General features: G+C 37.8%; 1 protein-coding gene across 22 annotated transcripts in view; it reads left to right on the top strand.

Moving 5' to 3' along the window:
• Positions 1–18,365, top strand: part of Zcwpw2 (zinc finger CW-type and PWWP domain containing 2) — a 144,876-nt gene that overhangs the window by 1,520 nt on the left and 124,991 nt on the right. For 7 of the 22 annotated variants that reach the window (XR_015626963.1, XR_015626962.1, NM_001430696.1 and 4 more), the window contains 1 exon segment: positions 231–319. The gene's annotated coding sequence lies outside the window, so the exon portion shown is untranslated. 22 annotated transcript variants of the gene reach the window in all.

The following is an 18,365-nucleotide window of genomic DNA, read 5'->3' as shown; positions in this document are numbered from 1 at the left end:
AACGTTGTATTCCCTGGGTCAGGATTTAACAGAAGTTGTGAGCCTCTGTGTAGGTGCTGAGAATTGAACCTAGGTCCTCTGGAAGAGCAGGCAGTGCCCTTAACCACTGAACCATCTCTCCAGCCCACTTTCCCTAATTTTTTTAAAAGTGCTGCATCTGTGAAGAATACTATAGAGAAACAGTAACAACATATTTTTAGAAAAATAAAGTTTTTTTTTCTTTTTTTCAGAGCTGGGGACTGAACCCAGGGCCTTGCGCTTGCTAGGCAAGTGCTCTACCACTGAGCTAAATTCCCAACCCCGAAAAATAAAGTTTTAAGTAAGTTTCTAGATTTAAATTGTAGACTGAAATTTCACCATACCACACTATAACTCATTTTTCTGTGGTTTGTTCTGTATTCTGAGTACTGTACCCTTAACAGAATTAAGGTGTCAGACTTGCTAAGTTGTAATAGCAGAGTGTTTTCATGTTAATAATATCTTCAGTGTCATTTTATCTACATTTCTCTTCAGAAGCATTCTATCTACATGTCATGTGTATGTTAGGGAAGGAATGGTTTTAATAAAAATATCAAATATTAAAAGTTTTAAAATATTGCCAAAAGTAGAAAACTTGGTACATGAGAAAACTTGATGTGTAAGTTACCTTTCTCATTGCTGTAGCAAAAAACAAAACAAAACAAACAAAAACAAAGCTCTTGACAAAAGTAATTTAATTAAGGAATGAAGAGTTCATTTTGGCTCACAGTTTAAGGGTACAGTGCATCATGGTGGGGAAGGCATGGAGACTGGTGTCTTGATCACAGGTGTGTCTGCTCACAGGTGTCTTGATCACAGGTGTGTCTGTTCACAGGTGTCTGACCGCAGGTGTCTGCAGTCAGGAATCAGATGGAGGAGTGATGATTTTTTGCTCCCTTTGTCACTTTTATTCAGCTTGCTACCCCAGTGCATCAATGGTGCTACTCATAGTTAAGATGGTCTTCCCTTATTGTTTGATTCAATCTAAAACTCCCTCATGGATGTGCCCAGAGGTTTGTTTGCAGGGTGATTTTAAATCCCACTAAATTGAGGATCAAGAATAATCAACACATCCCATGCCAACTTGACAATCATATCACTTTAAAGTCATAACATCTCATCCCTGCCCCCTAGTGTTTCCATCTCACAATGAAAAAATACTTATTTTACCTTCCAAGGTCTTCATAGTCACTAACAATAACATCATTATCCAAAAATGTAAGTGGTACCTATCCCACATTGCATCCAGCATCCAGTAGACAGAATAAATAGTCCCTTCCAAAAGAGGAGAATAGGGCATGGTCAGGACAGGTCAAGCCCAAGTGAGACAAAGCCCAGCAGGGTAAACAGCAAGTCTTTTGGCTCCATGTTTAATATCTGGGTCTGGTGATGGAATCCTTTGCATTTCAAGGGGCTTAAGTATTCCCACCCAGTTCTGACGACAGTAGCAATACAGCCTCTCTCTTATGCATCTTTACTCTGCCCTGTCAGCCTTCCTCAGAAGACAACCTTTCTGACAGCTATACAACTTTGGGCCTCCATTGCAATAGGCTTCACTTTCACAGCTTCACGCTGCCAGCCAGCGGCACTCTGAAGTGTCCCGCTCAATCTTGCACCTTTTGTGCCTTTCAAGCCAATGCCACATAGAAAAACACCGTCAAGTTCTGCTACCAGCTTAAGATGTGTCTGACCGCTTGAACCACGGTTACCTTGGTCCTGTCTGCAGTGCTGTGACAAATGCCTGGAAAGCAATTTAAGAAAAAAGTTGATTTTAGATTTTTGTGCATGGTTTGAGGGTATCATGTCAAGAACATCATGGTAGGGAGAGCTTGAAGCAACTGTTGATATTTCATCCACAGTCAGTAAGCAGAGAAGGGATTTGAAATCTGGTGCTTAGCTCACTTTTTACATTTATTGTGGTCAAGGACTCTTACCTATGAAATGACACCAAACATGGCTGGTTTTCCCTTCTCTGATAACTCAGTCTGGAAACGCCCTGGCCAGACTTCAGTTTCCACTGTGTTTCTAAATCCCATCAGGTTGATGTGAAGTTGAGCAGCGTAAGACTTTTAGGCTAGGCTGGGGCTAAACAGTGAATCCCAGCCACTCTCATTGCACCTCATAGTTCAGTAAAGAAAAAATAAAATAAATAAGCATGCAAACAAAGTCAACAGCAAAACATAAAATTAAAAAAAAAGAAATAGAAATAACACTAATCAAGTAATCCTGCTGCATCGCGTTTTCCCAGAAAGACTGAAGTGGGACCTGTAGGAGGTATGTTTGTCTCATGGTGCTCTGATTACTAAGAAGTGGCGCAAGCCATCGGTGACTGGATGATGAAAACGGTGTTTGCAATACAGACTTCGCATGTTGTCTGGTCTTCCAACAGGAAACCCTGACATTGGCAACAGCATGGGTGAAAGTGGAGAACATTGGGTTATTTAAAGTTAGCCAGGTACTCAAAGACAGAGCTCCTACGCTTTGATCAAAGCAGTCCCTCACTGGCGGGTGTCCCGAGTAGCCTACAGATGGATTGCTCAGATTGAAATTGGCATTTAATACAGTTTATGAGATTTCAGAGATTATGCTTTTCATTTTATTAGGTTTTTACTTTTTCTTGAAACAATTTTAAAGATTTCCTTTTAGTTGTATGAGAGAGAGAGAGTGTGTGTGTGTGTGTGTGTGTGTGTGTGTGTAAATATGAGTGTGGGTGTCTTCATGTGGAGCTGGAGTTATATGTGGTGTGAGCCACCCAGTGTGGGTGCTGGGGACTACATTCCCGTCCAGTACATGCCCTTAACTATGAGCATCTCTTCAGCCCCGCCTTGAAAATTTCTAAAGGAGCAGAATATAGTTGCTATAGTGGACCCTAGCCTTTAATCATGCCAATACATTTCATTTTCCTGCTACTTTGATTTCTTAAACAGAATGAAATCCACTAGTGATCTTCACTATTGAACAGATGAAAAATTATTATTAAGCATCTCCAAACTGTGCTAGGAGCTACCCAGTAGTATCTGCATAAACTATCCTCTAAATGATAGTCTCTCCCAGATAATAGGCTGTTAATAAGCTTTTGTTGAGTCATTAAGTGTAATCTACAGTTGACTTATAGGCACAAATTTGTTAATTAGGTAAATGAATGAACAGTGAATGTTAAATTTGCATCATAGAGGAGATTAAGGATAAATGCACTTTAAAGATTAGATGCAAACTAAATATTTAAGTTCATCACTTGAGAAAAAATTATGAAAGACAAGATAATTAAAGTGCTCTCATTCTCCATTTGTTCTAGCATATTTCAGTTTTCTTATCTAACTACATTTAAAAGGAGTCTAAAAGGGAAATCTCTGATTTATTGTATCTTCAATGTGCCAAGCACTAAATGGGTTTTCCTCATAGACTATTTTTGCATGCATATCTGTGTTTCTGCATGTTCTCCTATGGGAATATGAATGTCTGGGTAGGTGCACTTGCATGTGTGTGCACATTTGTGTGTGGAGGCTCAAGTTGATGTCAGGTGTCTCCCTTGGATTTTAATCTATGTTTTCATTAATAAAAATAATTAAAAGTTTTTATTTTGATTGGTGTATATTATTTGTATGAAATAATGGACTTCAGCATGACATTCGTACCTACTAACTGCACTTTGAGCACAGTGTCTTGGCCCCATCTACCCTCCTTCTGTGCTCCCCGTCATCAACAAACAGCTTTTTTTTACTTTCCTGTTTTCTTTTAAAAACATGTAGAGTCTGCATGTAAGAGAAACATTTTCCTGCAAATGACATTTTATTCTCCTTTATGTAACAATAGTACTGTGCTGTGCATATATAGCTCATTGTCTCTATCCACTGATTTATTGCTGGGCACTTAGGCTAACTGTGCTTTGACTATTGTGAATAGTGCCGCAGTGAGGATGGGAGTGCAGGTATCTCTGCTATCCACTGACTTAGATTTCATTAGCCATATACTTAGGTGTCGGGTACCCAGATTGTATCTCAAGGTTTAGCTGAGGCTAGGGAAGCCAATGTAGGAGTACTGTAATTTGAAGGCCAGTTAGCCAATGATAGAGGTTTCATTCTAGGTTCTGAAAGCTCCAAAATCAGGAGAGATGGGAGCGAATACGAATATCCTGGCAGAAACATCAAGAGAGCGAAGTCAGTCCTCCTTTGCCGTTTGTTCTATTGGTGCCACTGAGATTGGCTGTCTGCTTTATCCACCCCAGCAGCCGAAAGAAATGCTGATGTCCTTTGGGGAGATTTACACAGATACACTAAATAATAGTAATAGTGATAATGATAATAATAATAAAATAATAATTATATAATAATAATAATAATAATATCATTTAACTAATTCAGTCCCTGCCCCAGTCAAGTTGACATGTAAAGTACCTGTTAACATTAAAAGTCTGAGGACAAGGTGTCAGGGAGGTTAGGATGTCCTTTCTTGGCTTGAATGGACATTTTTGTTCCTTCACATCATGCTCTGTGTGTATGCTTGTGTTCTGATTTCCTCTTATACAGTAACACCAGTCACATCTGGTCACCCTGCTGACCCACATTTAATTATCACTTTAAAACACTGTCTCCAAATACAGTATACTCTGAGTTACTGGCGAACTAGTGCTTCCGCATATGAATTTGATGGTTGTGGATGGGAAATAGGGGTATAGTTCAGTCCATAGAAGTGGCTTCCCCACTTTTGACTTGTTACTCCGATAAAGACAAGTTCTACAATGTTTTTGATTCTCCCTCCATTTTCACCATCTATCAAGCTAGTGTCTATCTTAATAAAAAAAAGGGGGTCTATTTGCCATTTAAGATACTGGATATCCTAGAGAAATACTGGCTAGTGCTGTGGTATGCTCTTGTGCCTTTTCAAATGCTCCACTAATGAATGGAAGTAGGTGAGATTCAGGCAACAGAAAGAGTATTCATCGAACGACAGACCGTATGTGTTTCTCTACAGTGGGAGGCTGTGGTTGCAGCATTTTCCAGGGTGCCTGTTTTCTTCCTGAACAGCAGATCTTTACTAACTCACACACACAGTCCCTACACGGGAGCTGCTGGCAACTCTGAGTGACGGTCTGCTGAAGTTCCGCTCACTCACTCTTCTAACTATCAAAATCCTCGTCAGGGTAGACAGGGCTACCGGTGCAGCAAGTTGACTCCTAAATGTTCAAGCACGGCACTTGACTGTGTGGTATTGTGTGTCGCCTCTCCGTGTATTAATATTCTATAGTGTTTAATTCATGTGTGGCTTAAAAAAAAAACAACTTATCTTGGGAATGTGGCAAATCATAATGCTAGGTTTTGATTATGCTCTGGGATGCATAGAACCCAACCCTAACAGTGCTGCTCTACACACACTATCAGAACATCACAGCAGGGGGAAAGGAGTGGACAGCGTCCTGTGTCTAGATGACTTTCTATGTGTGTAACGGACTTGTAGTACCAGACTACGGCAGGTGATTTGGCTGTAAATTGCATGATTTGGGTTCATCTATGGATTCGGTTGGTCTTTGTGAGGATTTTACGCCAGCAGAGTGGACCTTTGGCTTGTTTTAAAGGACTCTTTCCTCCCCTCACTTCATATTTAAAGGAACTGCTGGAAGCAGAGATGTGTACTAATGCTGAGTGCTGCTGAGGTGGTGTTGGTCTGGTGTGGCTTCCGTTAGTCACTCGTGTTCCATGCCTGCTGAGTCATGGATGCTGGAGTTCTTTACTAAAACCTTCTCCTGTTTAAAGCCTGCTGAAGAACCATCACTTCGCCTTTCCTAAAGGTTCAGGGGAAAAAAATCACCAACTTGGAGATTTCCCATGAAAGGAAAAATATTTTGGCTAAAATTTTGACTTGTTGCTCATTATTGTTTTTAAAAATTGGACTTTTAAAATGGATAAAACCAATAATAAGCAGCCATTCTTTGTAATATTTTTTTTCCATTTTTAAGAGACAGGATTTCATGCTATTGTCCAAGCTGTCCTGAATTGTATTATGTAGCCTAATCTAACCTCAAACATTCATAGCAAATCCTTCTTCCTCAGGCTTCTAAGTGCTGGGATTGTAGGGATGAGCTATCACACCCACCTTGAAACCTCCAATTTTATAGTTACTTATCTAAATTTAAAATTGTATAGTTTTTCCATTTGGAAAAAAAAACAGGTTATATACCAATTACCTAGTAAAGTGAATGAAATCTCCCACAACCTTCAAAATATAATACAAAAGTCCTTATAGAATCAGTTTCTCACAAGAAGAGACACCAAAGATTTCATTCTGGCTTCTCCTGCACACAACAAGGAAATGCCATAGTGAGAAATTAACAAGTCTTGGTCTCCTAGCCAAGAGAATGTTTACCAGAAAATCAGACAGTTAGAACCTGTGTCTTAGACTAGTCTACATTACTAACAAAATTATTGTTATGGTGGCAATCATAAACTAATACATTGATAAAACTTACTGGCTCTTTGTTTGCTTTTGATTGCTTGTCTATTTCTCTTATAAATCCATTTCTCAAATTTGGGATATGTCTTGGGAAAAAATTTTAACTGCATTTTATAAATTTCATTTAAAACTATTTATTTGTGTGTATGTGCATGCATGAATATATACGTATTGGGGATAGGTATGTCATGGGATATGTGTGGCAGTCAGTGGACAATTTGCAGAAATCAGTTCTCTCCTTCCGCCATGTTGGCTCTCAGCATAGAGCAAGTCTCCGGCTTTCTGTTAAGTGCCCTTTCCCACTTATCTTCATTTGCTGTCCTAAAACTGAAATCTAAGCTCCTTAATAAGACTTTTGCTTTACTATTTAGTAACATGGGAATTGATTTACAGTTTTAATGTTCTGATTTTAGATTTCTGTAATTTTTTTAAATCGAGGCTATATAATTATGACTCTTGTATTATTCATTATTAAAATCATGTTTTATGGGCTATGAGTTCTTCCTTCACGTTTCCTCTCTTTTGTTTGTTTTTAATTATTATTACCATGTGGCTATCTGTGTATTTAAGATTGACTGTCAGCCTGTTTATGAGTTCTTTACTTTGTGTGATGAGCTCCTACACGGAGTAAGGCAGTTGCTTCCGCATGTGAAAGCTGTTGGCAGCTGCAGCTGTTGGTTTTCTGAAGGCCTCGGTTAATCTCACTACAACACCAACCATCTCTGGTTCACTTGACTAAAGTCACCATCTCTGTTTCCTGGTGTTCAACCCAATGAGGGATGCAGACCTTGACTCTGTCACTTCTACTCCAACCACTCCCACTCTGTGTTGTTCTAGACCTCTGCTGTATGCACTTTACATGTTCATGAGTTTGCATATTTTAGGCATTTTCCCTCTTTCCCGGTGTCAGCCTTATGCTTTGACCAAGTCCCGATCATTTTCTGCTGTGTTATGAAATCTGATGCAGAACATTAAATGTATCTTATTCATCATGTTAGGTTTTCTCTGGAGGTAGGCAGGACACACACGGGCAGCCTGTAATATTGCCTGTTTTCTAAATGATACTATTTACATATTTTATTTTTAAAATAAATGATTGACTGAAGATATATACTAAAAACTATGGTTTTGATTATAAGTGAGATGTTATCCAGAAAATACAAATGGTGAAAATTCAAAACGGTTGTGTGCTTTGGAGAGGAACAAGCCTGCAATCTCAGTAAGCTGGTGAGTCAGGCGCATCTTGAGTTCCACAGCAGCTCCAGGTACATAGGGAGCCCCTGCTTAAAGACACAGGCCAACTCCTAAGAAGTGGAATGGATGCCATTATTTCCTCCAATCCAGGAGACTCCCATCATCTGTGAGAACCCGACCTAAACGGGTGCTCTTCCTCTAACCACAGTGCAGGGACAGTGTAGCGAAACCTTCCCTCTCCTCTTCCCACCGCCACTCTCCCTGCCCCTCCCCTCCCCTCCTCCTCCTCCTTCTCCTTGATACCTCTCTTCTTCCACCTCCTCTTCTCTTCCTCTTCCTCTTCCTCCTCTTTCTCCTCCTCCTCTTGCCTCTCTTTGTCTTCCTCCTGCTGCTCTTGTTCCTTTTCCTACTCCTTCTCATTTTGAAAGAACAATCATTTTTCTCATTCACACACAAATACTAAAAACTATTTCTATTATAAGCAGTCATTTATCTTCATTCCTACTCTGTATGTATTTATTCATACTGTCTTATTAAATTCTGATGCTGTTCAGAACTCCTTGGGTATGTTGTAATTTCACCATCTGGGACACATCAGTCACAAAATACATATACATTGTAATAAAAATTGATGCTTCATCAGATTTTCTTGGTGATTCTCCATTTTATATTGTCCTTGTTCCGTTCAACAATAGGACAATATAATATATCAACTCAAATAATGTATTTTCTGATTTTTTTCAAAAGCTGCTGCAATATAATACTTTAATATTCATGGAATACAGAAATCTTTGGTATACATATATATGTGTGATATATTTATATATGATATATATGAAATATATATGTGAACATGTATATATACCGTATATATATATATTCATTTCACATAGACATTCTTGGCTCATGAATTTTACTTGAAGGCTATAAATATCTATAATATACTGGATTAAGTTTAGAGTTGTTTAGTGACTATGTAGGTTTTGGTGGTCTCTTTAATAAATTCAGATAAATTCAGCTTAACTTGTTACAAATAAAACATTGCTCCTGATCCCTTACCCATCTGTTGGAATATTTAGCAAATTCCAGATGCTGTGCTGAAATGTGGGAGAACAGAATCAGTGAATTCCAGGGTATTAAATACTGTCGAGGTATTTAAGGGTCAGTGCATAGAGAACAGCATGTCTATCAAATCAACTCACTCATTTCCAGAGATACAAAAACAGCGTCTTTGCTCTCAAAGAGCCTGTGGTCTAGTGGTGTTAGATAGGTGGTGTGCACTAGTATATTGTCGAGTGATGTAAGCACCGGGCGTAACAGTAGAAGGAGGTGGACAGAGGGTCACACAGGGAGAAGAACACAACTGTTTGGGACTGGCTCTCACCTTCATATTCATTCATGCTTGTCAGTTTGTTGCCGTTATCCTTGAGCAAGTTCTCATTGCCTCTCATTTACACAGCATCATCTCCTGTATTCCCAGGGGTCCGTGTCACTGTATGTGCTTGGTAGTAGTTGTGTTGCCGGCTGGTTAGCTCTTCTAATTTCTCTGCACTTTACAGTCTATTCTCTGGAGCTGTATTCTTGCAACACTGAATGAGTGTAAGGCACTTAGCCAGTGGCCTGCTGTAGAAGACTACTGAAGATGGGGTAGTTAAAACAGCAAGTGTTTCTTTCATGGAGTGTTAGAGAGAAGGAAGTATATGAGGAAGGTGACAAGTGGGCTCCATATCTGGTAAGGACTTGTTTCCTCACTTTGAGGTGCCTGACATTTCTTGATGTTTTTGTATGATGGCAAGCCATTCAGAAAGAAATTACATGCTCTCTGTTGTTTCTGTCTTTAAGCCCACTAATTCTATCATGAGGGCTATACCCTATTTATGACAGGTTCCCAAAGAACCCACCTCCCTACAGTCAAGTTTAAACACATAGCAAATGAGGCGGTGTTGTTAGCACCTGCCAGGTCACGGCAGAGAGCCCTAAAATCGCAATATTCTGTTCATTATTTTATCTGTCTTTAACACAAATAAAAATTGCTGGGTTGAATTATAGTATACTGTATTAATTACTAAAAACATTTTTGAGTTATTTAAAAGTCCCTTTGAATGGACACCAACTTGTGGCCTTATCTCTCTGTATGTGTAACAAGGGAAATAGAAATGAAGTAAGGTGGTTAAGGAGTTTTTCACTTGATTTTAGACGAAAGGCTAAGAAAAGGAATTGTATAAACATCTCCATATATAGAAGTAGTCTGGGGATGGGAGGAGGCCCATTGTAAGGGCCTGTGGTGCAAGCACGAGCACCTGAACATGATTGATTCCCTGAAGCACAAGGAAAGCTGGACATGGAGCTGCACACCTGGAGCTGCAGGCTTGGAGAGGGAGACAGGAGGGTCCCTGGGGCTCACTGACCAGGCAGCCGAGCCAGTCAGTGAGAGCTCGGCTGTAGACAGGACAGAGTGAGGAAACTTACACGGCACTGAACAGAGAAACACGAGCAGGAACCCTGAGCTCAGGGCTGAACTTACATAGCCACTCTGTTGGCAATTTTTTTTAATTGTAAGTTTTAAAAAAATCTAAGTCAGTATGTTAAATTGGAAAACGAAACTCTAAAGTGGGTTAGTAAAGCAAAGGTGGTTGGGGTAAGGTTGCACGTGTCAAGGCCTCAGGTATGGATTCTTTACGGGTGACTTGAGACTTCAGAGTGCTGAGCATTCTTGGGGTGAGTTTGTCTTTTCTGCCACTGTGTGTTTTGCATGTGGCAGTAAGTTTGTGAACAAGCAAAGTGTGTGAGAAAAAGTAACAAATAATGAGAGTCTAATTTGAAGAAATGGAAGATTTTGTAATCTGTATGGATTCTATTAGGCTGCATAAAAATGTCTCAAATCCAGATTACCAAGAGCTTTAAGTTAGATGCAATTGAAACTATCACCAAGTAATAATGACATTTTCTTAGTGTTAATTTATCTTCTCAGCATTATCCACTATGGGACTGAAGCCATCTAGAAACTGTATCTACCATTCAAAAGTAATCTTTTAATCCTCTTGTGTTTTGTAATAGGCACTGCAGAGGATTTTCACACGCTCTCCGGTGAGGTCCTGCTGCAGATGGAGCGTGCTCTCTGCCCTGGCAGTGGGTGCGTGTCAGATGGGCAGGCTCCAGGGCAGCTGGCTGGCACGGGATGGCTTTCGTGTCTCCCCCACTCTGCTGGCATTCTTCTTATTATCTAGTTTCATACAGCATTGCTGTTTCTTTGTAAATATTTTAAGTGACTCCATTTTGTGAGGGATGGTCTAAGCCAATGAGCTGTAATCCTGCTAAACCCACTGGTAAAGTACTCCGTTACCTTCAGTGTGGAAAAGGTGAGTGACCAAAGGGATGTCTGTGACTTTTAGTTATGTTACTTCCATCCTGGATGGCAGGTGACATCATAACTCATCCGACACATAGGATTCAAGTATTGACTCATGTTAAATATTAATAAAAGCCCAATCTTTTCTATAAAATTTCCCTAAGATTTAGTTATTTTTAATGTATGTTTATGGGTGTTTTGCTTGCTCATATATCTGTGCACCAAATTCATGCAGTGCCTGCAGAGGGCAAAAAAGGGCCTTGGATCATCTAGAACAGAGGTCACAGATGGCTGTGAGCCACATGTCGGTGCTGGGACTGCAGGAACAACTAGTGTTCAACCACTGAGCACTCTCTCCAAATGCTCTAACCGAGTGCCAGGGTCCTAGCACCCACATGACTGTGTACGATCATCTGTAACTCCACTTCCAGGGAATCTGCACCTCTTATAACCTATGAGAGGTGTCAGACATGTACATGGTACGCATACCATTCATACATGGTCCATATGCACATATACACACATGCAATAAAATAAACAGAAATCTCTTGAATCAACTTGATATTCTTATTCCTTCTGGAATTGTATCTCAATGCTTTTCCATCAGTTCAGTTAAACATAATGTCTCCTAGTATCTGCTTTAGACCTGGAATCTTCTGTATCTCTCTTTACACTTGATTTCTAGGTTTGCACCTCTTTCCCAGCACACAGCCTTGTAGCCTATTTCCTTGCTTCAGCATGGGAGGACTTATGAAGGATGGATGTTAATATTTGGGGCTTATAACTGGAAGAAAATCTTGGCAAAAATAATAAGTTGATATCTTCTAGTTTTGGTGGTCAGATTCATGCCTCGGAGATTCTAAAGCCACAACAAGATTAAGACATATGTAATATTGATATCATTTACCTTCTTCATGAGCCAATGTAAAAGCTTTAAGGTACACTTTTAGTATTAAACACGTTGTCATAGCATCGCCAGTGTTTGGAGGCACATTCCTTGAAGTCCTAGAGACTTGTAGAACAAGTCAGCTAGAAATGTTAAAAACTAAAGAAAATAGACTGTTCTTCTGTACTGCATGGAGTAAAAACTTGTTTTCAAAATGAGTCATTGTTGAAGAAGGAGGGAATTATTGTAAAAATAAGAAGCTTATTATAGTTTATATTATGAATTATATAAGCCATGATAAAATATATCAATTTAAAATACCAAGAGATTTAAGATAGATTAAGCAAGGAGGAATGATTGTATCAGATATTGGAACAACCCAAAAGATAGTCTTTATTGGTGCAAGGAAAAACATGGATCAAGGAAGTAAAATACAGTATGTAGATATTGATTCATGTGTATGTATAAAAATAAATACATTTCAAATTAATGATAAAATAATGCACTAATTAATGAATGCGGTTGGATAATTTACTAGCTACACAGGTAAAAGTATTTTATTTCAATATTTGTGAGCACAACAAACATTCTAGTTGCATTAAATACCTAAATGTAAGAAACAGAGCAATTGAGACAAATATATGGAAAATTGTATTTAAAATCTCAGGGACAGATAAGCAGTATTTAACACACATAAATTCAAGTTCTATAAAATTTTAGCTTTAGAAAATAAAAATATAAAGTTTAAAAATGACAAACTATATGAAGATGTTTCCAACATGTGAAACATGAGTTAATATCCCTAATACATCATGAGCTCTACCAAACCTCTGTAAAGAAAACAATAAAACCCAAGTATAGAGTAGAAACAAGGTTCTCCAAGAAGAGAAAACACAAATAGTCAATAAAACCTAATTAGTGGTCAGGGAAGTGTAAATTAATACTACAGTGAGATAAGTCTCAGTTAATTAGATTTGAACAGTCATTGTTAAGGCCCATTGTTGGGACACTAAGAGGAAATTGGTACTTATAAACTGTTAGTGGAAATAGAAAATTAGAATAGATTTCCAGAGGTCTATTCAGAATTGTCTCCTTGAAAATGTGCATACCTTTTAATGTAGCATTTCTGTTGTAGAAGTATGCATGTTCAAACACATGGATTAACAAATATGCAATGGTATTTGCTATATTATTGCTTCTACTAGCCCAAAACTGAAAAAACAACAAAACAAAACAAAGAAAAACAGAGTCCTTTGACTAAATGCATCAGTCATACTGTGCATGCTGCGTTGACTTAATGTTATGCTGTATAAAGCTCATAGGCATGAAATGAATTGATATGCTGCCCTCAGGAAAGAACTATAAAACAAAGAGAGAGAGCCACAAAAATAGTCAATGTCTATATTAGAAACATGAGTGGTATGTGTGATTAACTTACGTTAACTTATGGATGTAGGTAAAGATATTGATAAGAAATATTTTATCAATAATTAGGAAAATTAAATATTTGATCATATTTGAAAGATGCAATTGTTAAGAAAAGCCTTTAAATAATTAAAGCCACCAAGGGCAGAAAAATGCCAAGTCAGTCTTGGAACTGTTCCTTCGTCAGATATCACAAAGGGAGATTTCCTTCAGAAGCAGTATTCCTTCCATTATGTATTTGGTCAGTTCTGACCCATTGTTATGACAGTCAGCAAACTATTCTATTCAACAAACTAAAAGTAAAGAGAGCAGGCATTAAGGCAGAGTTAATAAAGCTGAAGACAGTTTAGATGCAACTGGAAGGTACTGAAGCCTTTTCTGCTGTAGCAGCCAGTTAATTATAGCTGAATCGGGTTACTAGAACCAAGGTTGAATGGCTACAATATTCTCTTTCAGTATACATACATATATTCTTAATGTAAACATATTAAGAATAATATAAAAACAAAGTGGAGAGTTCAGTTCTTATAAAAGTTGTGGTGATGTAATTAATATTCTATTTATTGTACAAATGTGGTGTCACTTTTTTGATTACTTTGCATTTTGTCAAACTATATAGCCAGAAATCACAAATGTAAGAGGATTGATTTGGGGCTTTTGGAAATTTCAGTGTGGTACACATGATTTCTAGTAGCCCCGAATCAGTGTTCTAAGGAAGACAGGGAAAGTGATCTGTTCGGTGGTCAATATAAGATGGAAAAAGAGAGCTATTAAATAACAACAAACATCGACAATAATTTCTTGTACCTTATTGGATCATAATTTCATTAGCAGAAGCAAGAGAAATTACAGAAAACATACAAACACCTATAAACTAAACCATATTCCTTTGAATAATTGGTGAGTCACTAAAACACACACACACACACACACACACACACACACACACACACAGGAAAATGAAAACTTCTATAATCAACTGAAAATGAAATTCCCAGATCTTTGGGTTAAAGAAACAGTTCTAAGGGGGGAGTGTGCAGATATGAATATCCACATGGAGAATTCTGGGTGAGAGATACTAGACAAATTATCTATGCATCTCAAGAGCTGAGAAACAATAAACCAGGCAGGTATGAAATGATGACTAAGCAAAGAATGCAAAGGTTTGCTGAAGTGAAGAATTACTTCTTTGGGAAGATAAGCATGATATACAAGCCCTATCCAAGCTAGCCAAAAGAAAGAGACTATCCAAACCAATACAATTAGTGATGAAGAGAGCATGTTATAGTGGAGACCTCTGAAACCAAGAGGATAATCAGGAGATATTTTGAAAACTTGTACTAAAAAATCTGGAAATCTAGAAGAAATGAATAAAATTATACATATATGTAACTTTCCAAAATCAAACTAAGTCATGTAAGATCCCAAACAGAGAAGCAATAATAACAAAGCAGTGATAGGGTCCCGAGGAAGGCTCACCCAAGGCAGCATGGAATTGCATTCTTTGATACCTTTAATGAAATAACATCAATGCTCCTCAGCATGCTCTGTAAAACAGTACCTTCCTTCATGCGTATTCAACAAAGATAAAAGACACCACACAAAAGAAAACTACAGATAGTTTTCCTTGGTAGGCTTAAAAGGAAAAATCCTCAAAATATTTACAAGGCAAATTCAATGACATATTTACAACTACTTCATAATAAAGTGGGTTCATTGCCAGAAGTGCAAGAATGGTTTAAAATATGCGAAATACAATAGAAAACATTTCATTTTAACAGATGCACCAAAAAAGTCTGCAACAATCTTACATCTCTTCATGATCAATAACCCAAATAAGTGATTAATAGATCAGAACGATTGTATCTAAGACAAGTCGTTTATGATAAATATATAACCATCATTATCCTGAATGTGGAGAAACTGAAAGCATTTCCTTTAAAATCAAGAATAAGATGAGAGTATCCATTCTCACTACTCAACACAGTGTTTGAAATCTTAGCCATAGCAATAACCCAAGAGAAAGAAATAAGAGGGTTACAAAGGGCAAGAAGTAAAAATATATTTGAAGCAACCTAATCTCATCTGTAAAAGACCCTAAAAACTATAAAAAATTTTAATTCAAATATACATTTTCATCAAAATAGCAGGATGCAAACTCTTCACATAAAAATCAAGAATGAACATTTTATATATATATATATGTGTGTGTGTGTGTGTGTGTGTGTGTGTGTGTGTGTGTGTGTGTGTATCCCATGTTCATGGATTAGCAAAGTTAGTCTTGAGAACATGGCCATATTACTGAATGTGGCCTACAGATTCAATATAATCCCCTTTAAGACTCCAATGACATTCTTTATAGAACTAGGGAAACATTAATATGGAAAAAATAAAAGATCATGAATAGCTAAAGCTATCTTGAGGCATCACAGTGCCTGAGACCAAATTCCAAATTGTGATAAAGTGATACAGTGTGAAATGAAGTAAAAGCAAACTGGTGTGCAGTAAAACAGAGGACCCAGAAACATGACTGCAGCCACCTCCATCTAATCTCTCAAGTGGTCAAACTTTAGACTGGAAAAGAAACTGGTGCTGAGAAAGCTGGATATCCATGGGTAAAAGGCAAATAGATCACCAATTCAACATTGACCAATGACTTAAAGACTTGAAACTTTGAAACTTCTAGAGGAGAGCGTAGGGAACCATTTTAAGATCCAGGCATAGGGAATGATTTTCTGAATAAGACTCCAACAGTCCAGGGAAGAATAACAGGAATTTAAAATTGGATTGGCTTAGGTAAATACAAGTTAAAAATCTATTGAGAGTCCATCTCACCCAACCAGAATTGACATCAAGAAAAGTAAACCACACATGATGGTGAGAAAGTGAGGGGAAAGGAGCACTTGCATTCTCTTGATGGCACTATAAACTACAATATACTATAAAATACAACATACAAGTGAGCATGCAGATTCCTGTAAAACCTAAGGCGAGAGCTATACTTTGATCCAGTTATACAATTTTGGATATACATTCAAAAGAATGCAGCCAAGTGTCTATAGAAATACCTCTGTCATTCTACTAGTCACAATGGCCAGGTTACAGGATAGACCTGAACATCTATGGGGCAGAGATAGCCTGCTGAATTGACAGTGGATACTAAATAAAAGAGTCATAAATGTAAAATGGAGAAGGGAGGATGGGGTATAGAGTTTGAGTTCCAATAACCAACATTCTGAGGAAGAAATTGGGAAATAGAATCATTACTCCTTTTACTTTTACCTCAAGCCAAAAATACAAAAAAAAAAAAAATCTAACCAAGGAATTGCAAAACCTCGACAATGAGAACTTAGAACACTGAGGAAAATAACTGAAGTAGATACTAGATTGAAAAAACTCATGCTTACGGATTGGAAGAATTAGCACTGTGAAAATGGCTGCCTTCTCAGAAGTGATCTATGCAATACTATTCAAATCCTTATGCCGTTCTTCATAGCAATAGAAAATCAAAGTTTAATTCATGCAGAAGCATAAAGGACCCCAGGTACTCCAAGAAATCATAAACAAAATGATTAATGTAGGAGGTGTCACCAATTTCAAGTTATATTACAAAGCCGTATTAACAAAAGCATTATAGTGCAGACACAAAACCAGATGTCAATGGAATAGAAGACCCAATACAGATTCACAGGTATAAATCTATAGTCACATGATTTGACAATGACACACACACATACACACACACACTTGTACACACACATGCACGCACACACACGTGCACACACAAACACGCACACACATACACATACACACATGCACATATATGAACAAAGGACAGTATTGTTATAGCAAATGCTGTGGAAAAATAAATATTCACACATGGAAGGATGAAACTAGATTTGTTACCTTGTACAAAAAGTCAATTTCAAATGGATGAAAGATGTTGATATAAAACCTGAAACTAAAACCATTAGAAGAAAAAACAAAGGACTTATTTGAAGACATAAGCAGTGGCAATAGCTTCCCACATAGGAGACTGTTCACTTAGGATATAACGCCAACAGTTGACAAAGGGGGACTCATAAAATCAAAGAGCTTCTGCACAGCTTTGGGAACAACAGTTTACCAATAGCCTACAGACTGGGAGAAAAATATGTGCTAACTGTACACATGACCTGATTACTACCTAGAATATACAAAGAACTAAAAACCTACGAATTCAAACAACCAAGTCCAGAAATGGGCTAGCTAAATGAACAGGTAGTGCTCAAACAATAAAAGACACATTTGTTCAATAAACACATATAAAAATGTTCAACCTCATTAACTATCAGAGAAATGCAAATTAAAATTGCATTAAGATTCTATCATACAGAATATCAGTCATTAAGAAAACAACAAATTCTGGTGAGGGTGTGAACCAAAGTGAATGCTTGTACACTGCATGTGGGAATGTGAGCTAGTACATCCACTATGGAAATCGGTATGCTGGTTCTAAAAAAAAAAACCAAAAGACTATAATTATTCTACGTGATCTAGTTTTACCACTTCTGGGCGTTTACCCAAAGAACCCCAAGACGACATATCATAGAGACCCTTGTACAGCAATATTTATTATAGCAGTGGTTACAGTAGTTCAGTTATGGAGCCAACCTACATCTCCAATAACAATAGACGATGGGGAAAAGGAGGAGAAAATCTAAGATGTATAAACAATGGTTTTTTTTTTTCATCTGTAAAGTTTGGAGTTATGTTATTCTAGGAAAATGTATGTAACTGGAGATAATAATGTCAGATGAATTAAGGCAGTCCCAGGAAAGTAAACATGTTTTTGCGATTCATGGTACCTAGGTTTAATGTAGATATGTAAAGTCATCAATGTATGCATAACTTAAATATAAAAATGAAACTGGATTCTCAGGAAATAAACAGGACTTAAGGGAAGGAGAAGGGGTGGACAGGAAGAGCATGGTAGAAGGCTCCGAGGGGGAACACGCTCAACCCAAAATCTCTACCTGTATGAAAATGAGCTTATGTGACAGTCGT

Source organism: Rattus norvegicus, chromosome 8 (genome assembly GCF_021556685.1).
Source record: "Rattus norvegicus strain SHRSP/BbbUtx chromosome 8, alternate assembly SHRSP_T2T, whole genome shotgun sequence".
Classification (NCBI taxonomy): Eukaryota; Metazoa; Chordata; class Mammalia; order Rodentia; family Muridae; genus Rattus; species Rattus norvegicus.
This window is presented reverse-complemented; position numbering and strand designations above follow the sequence as displayed.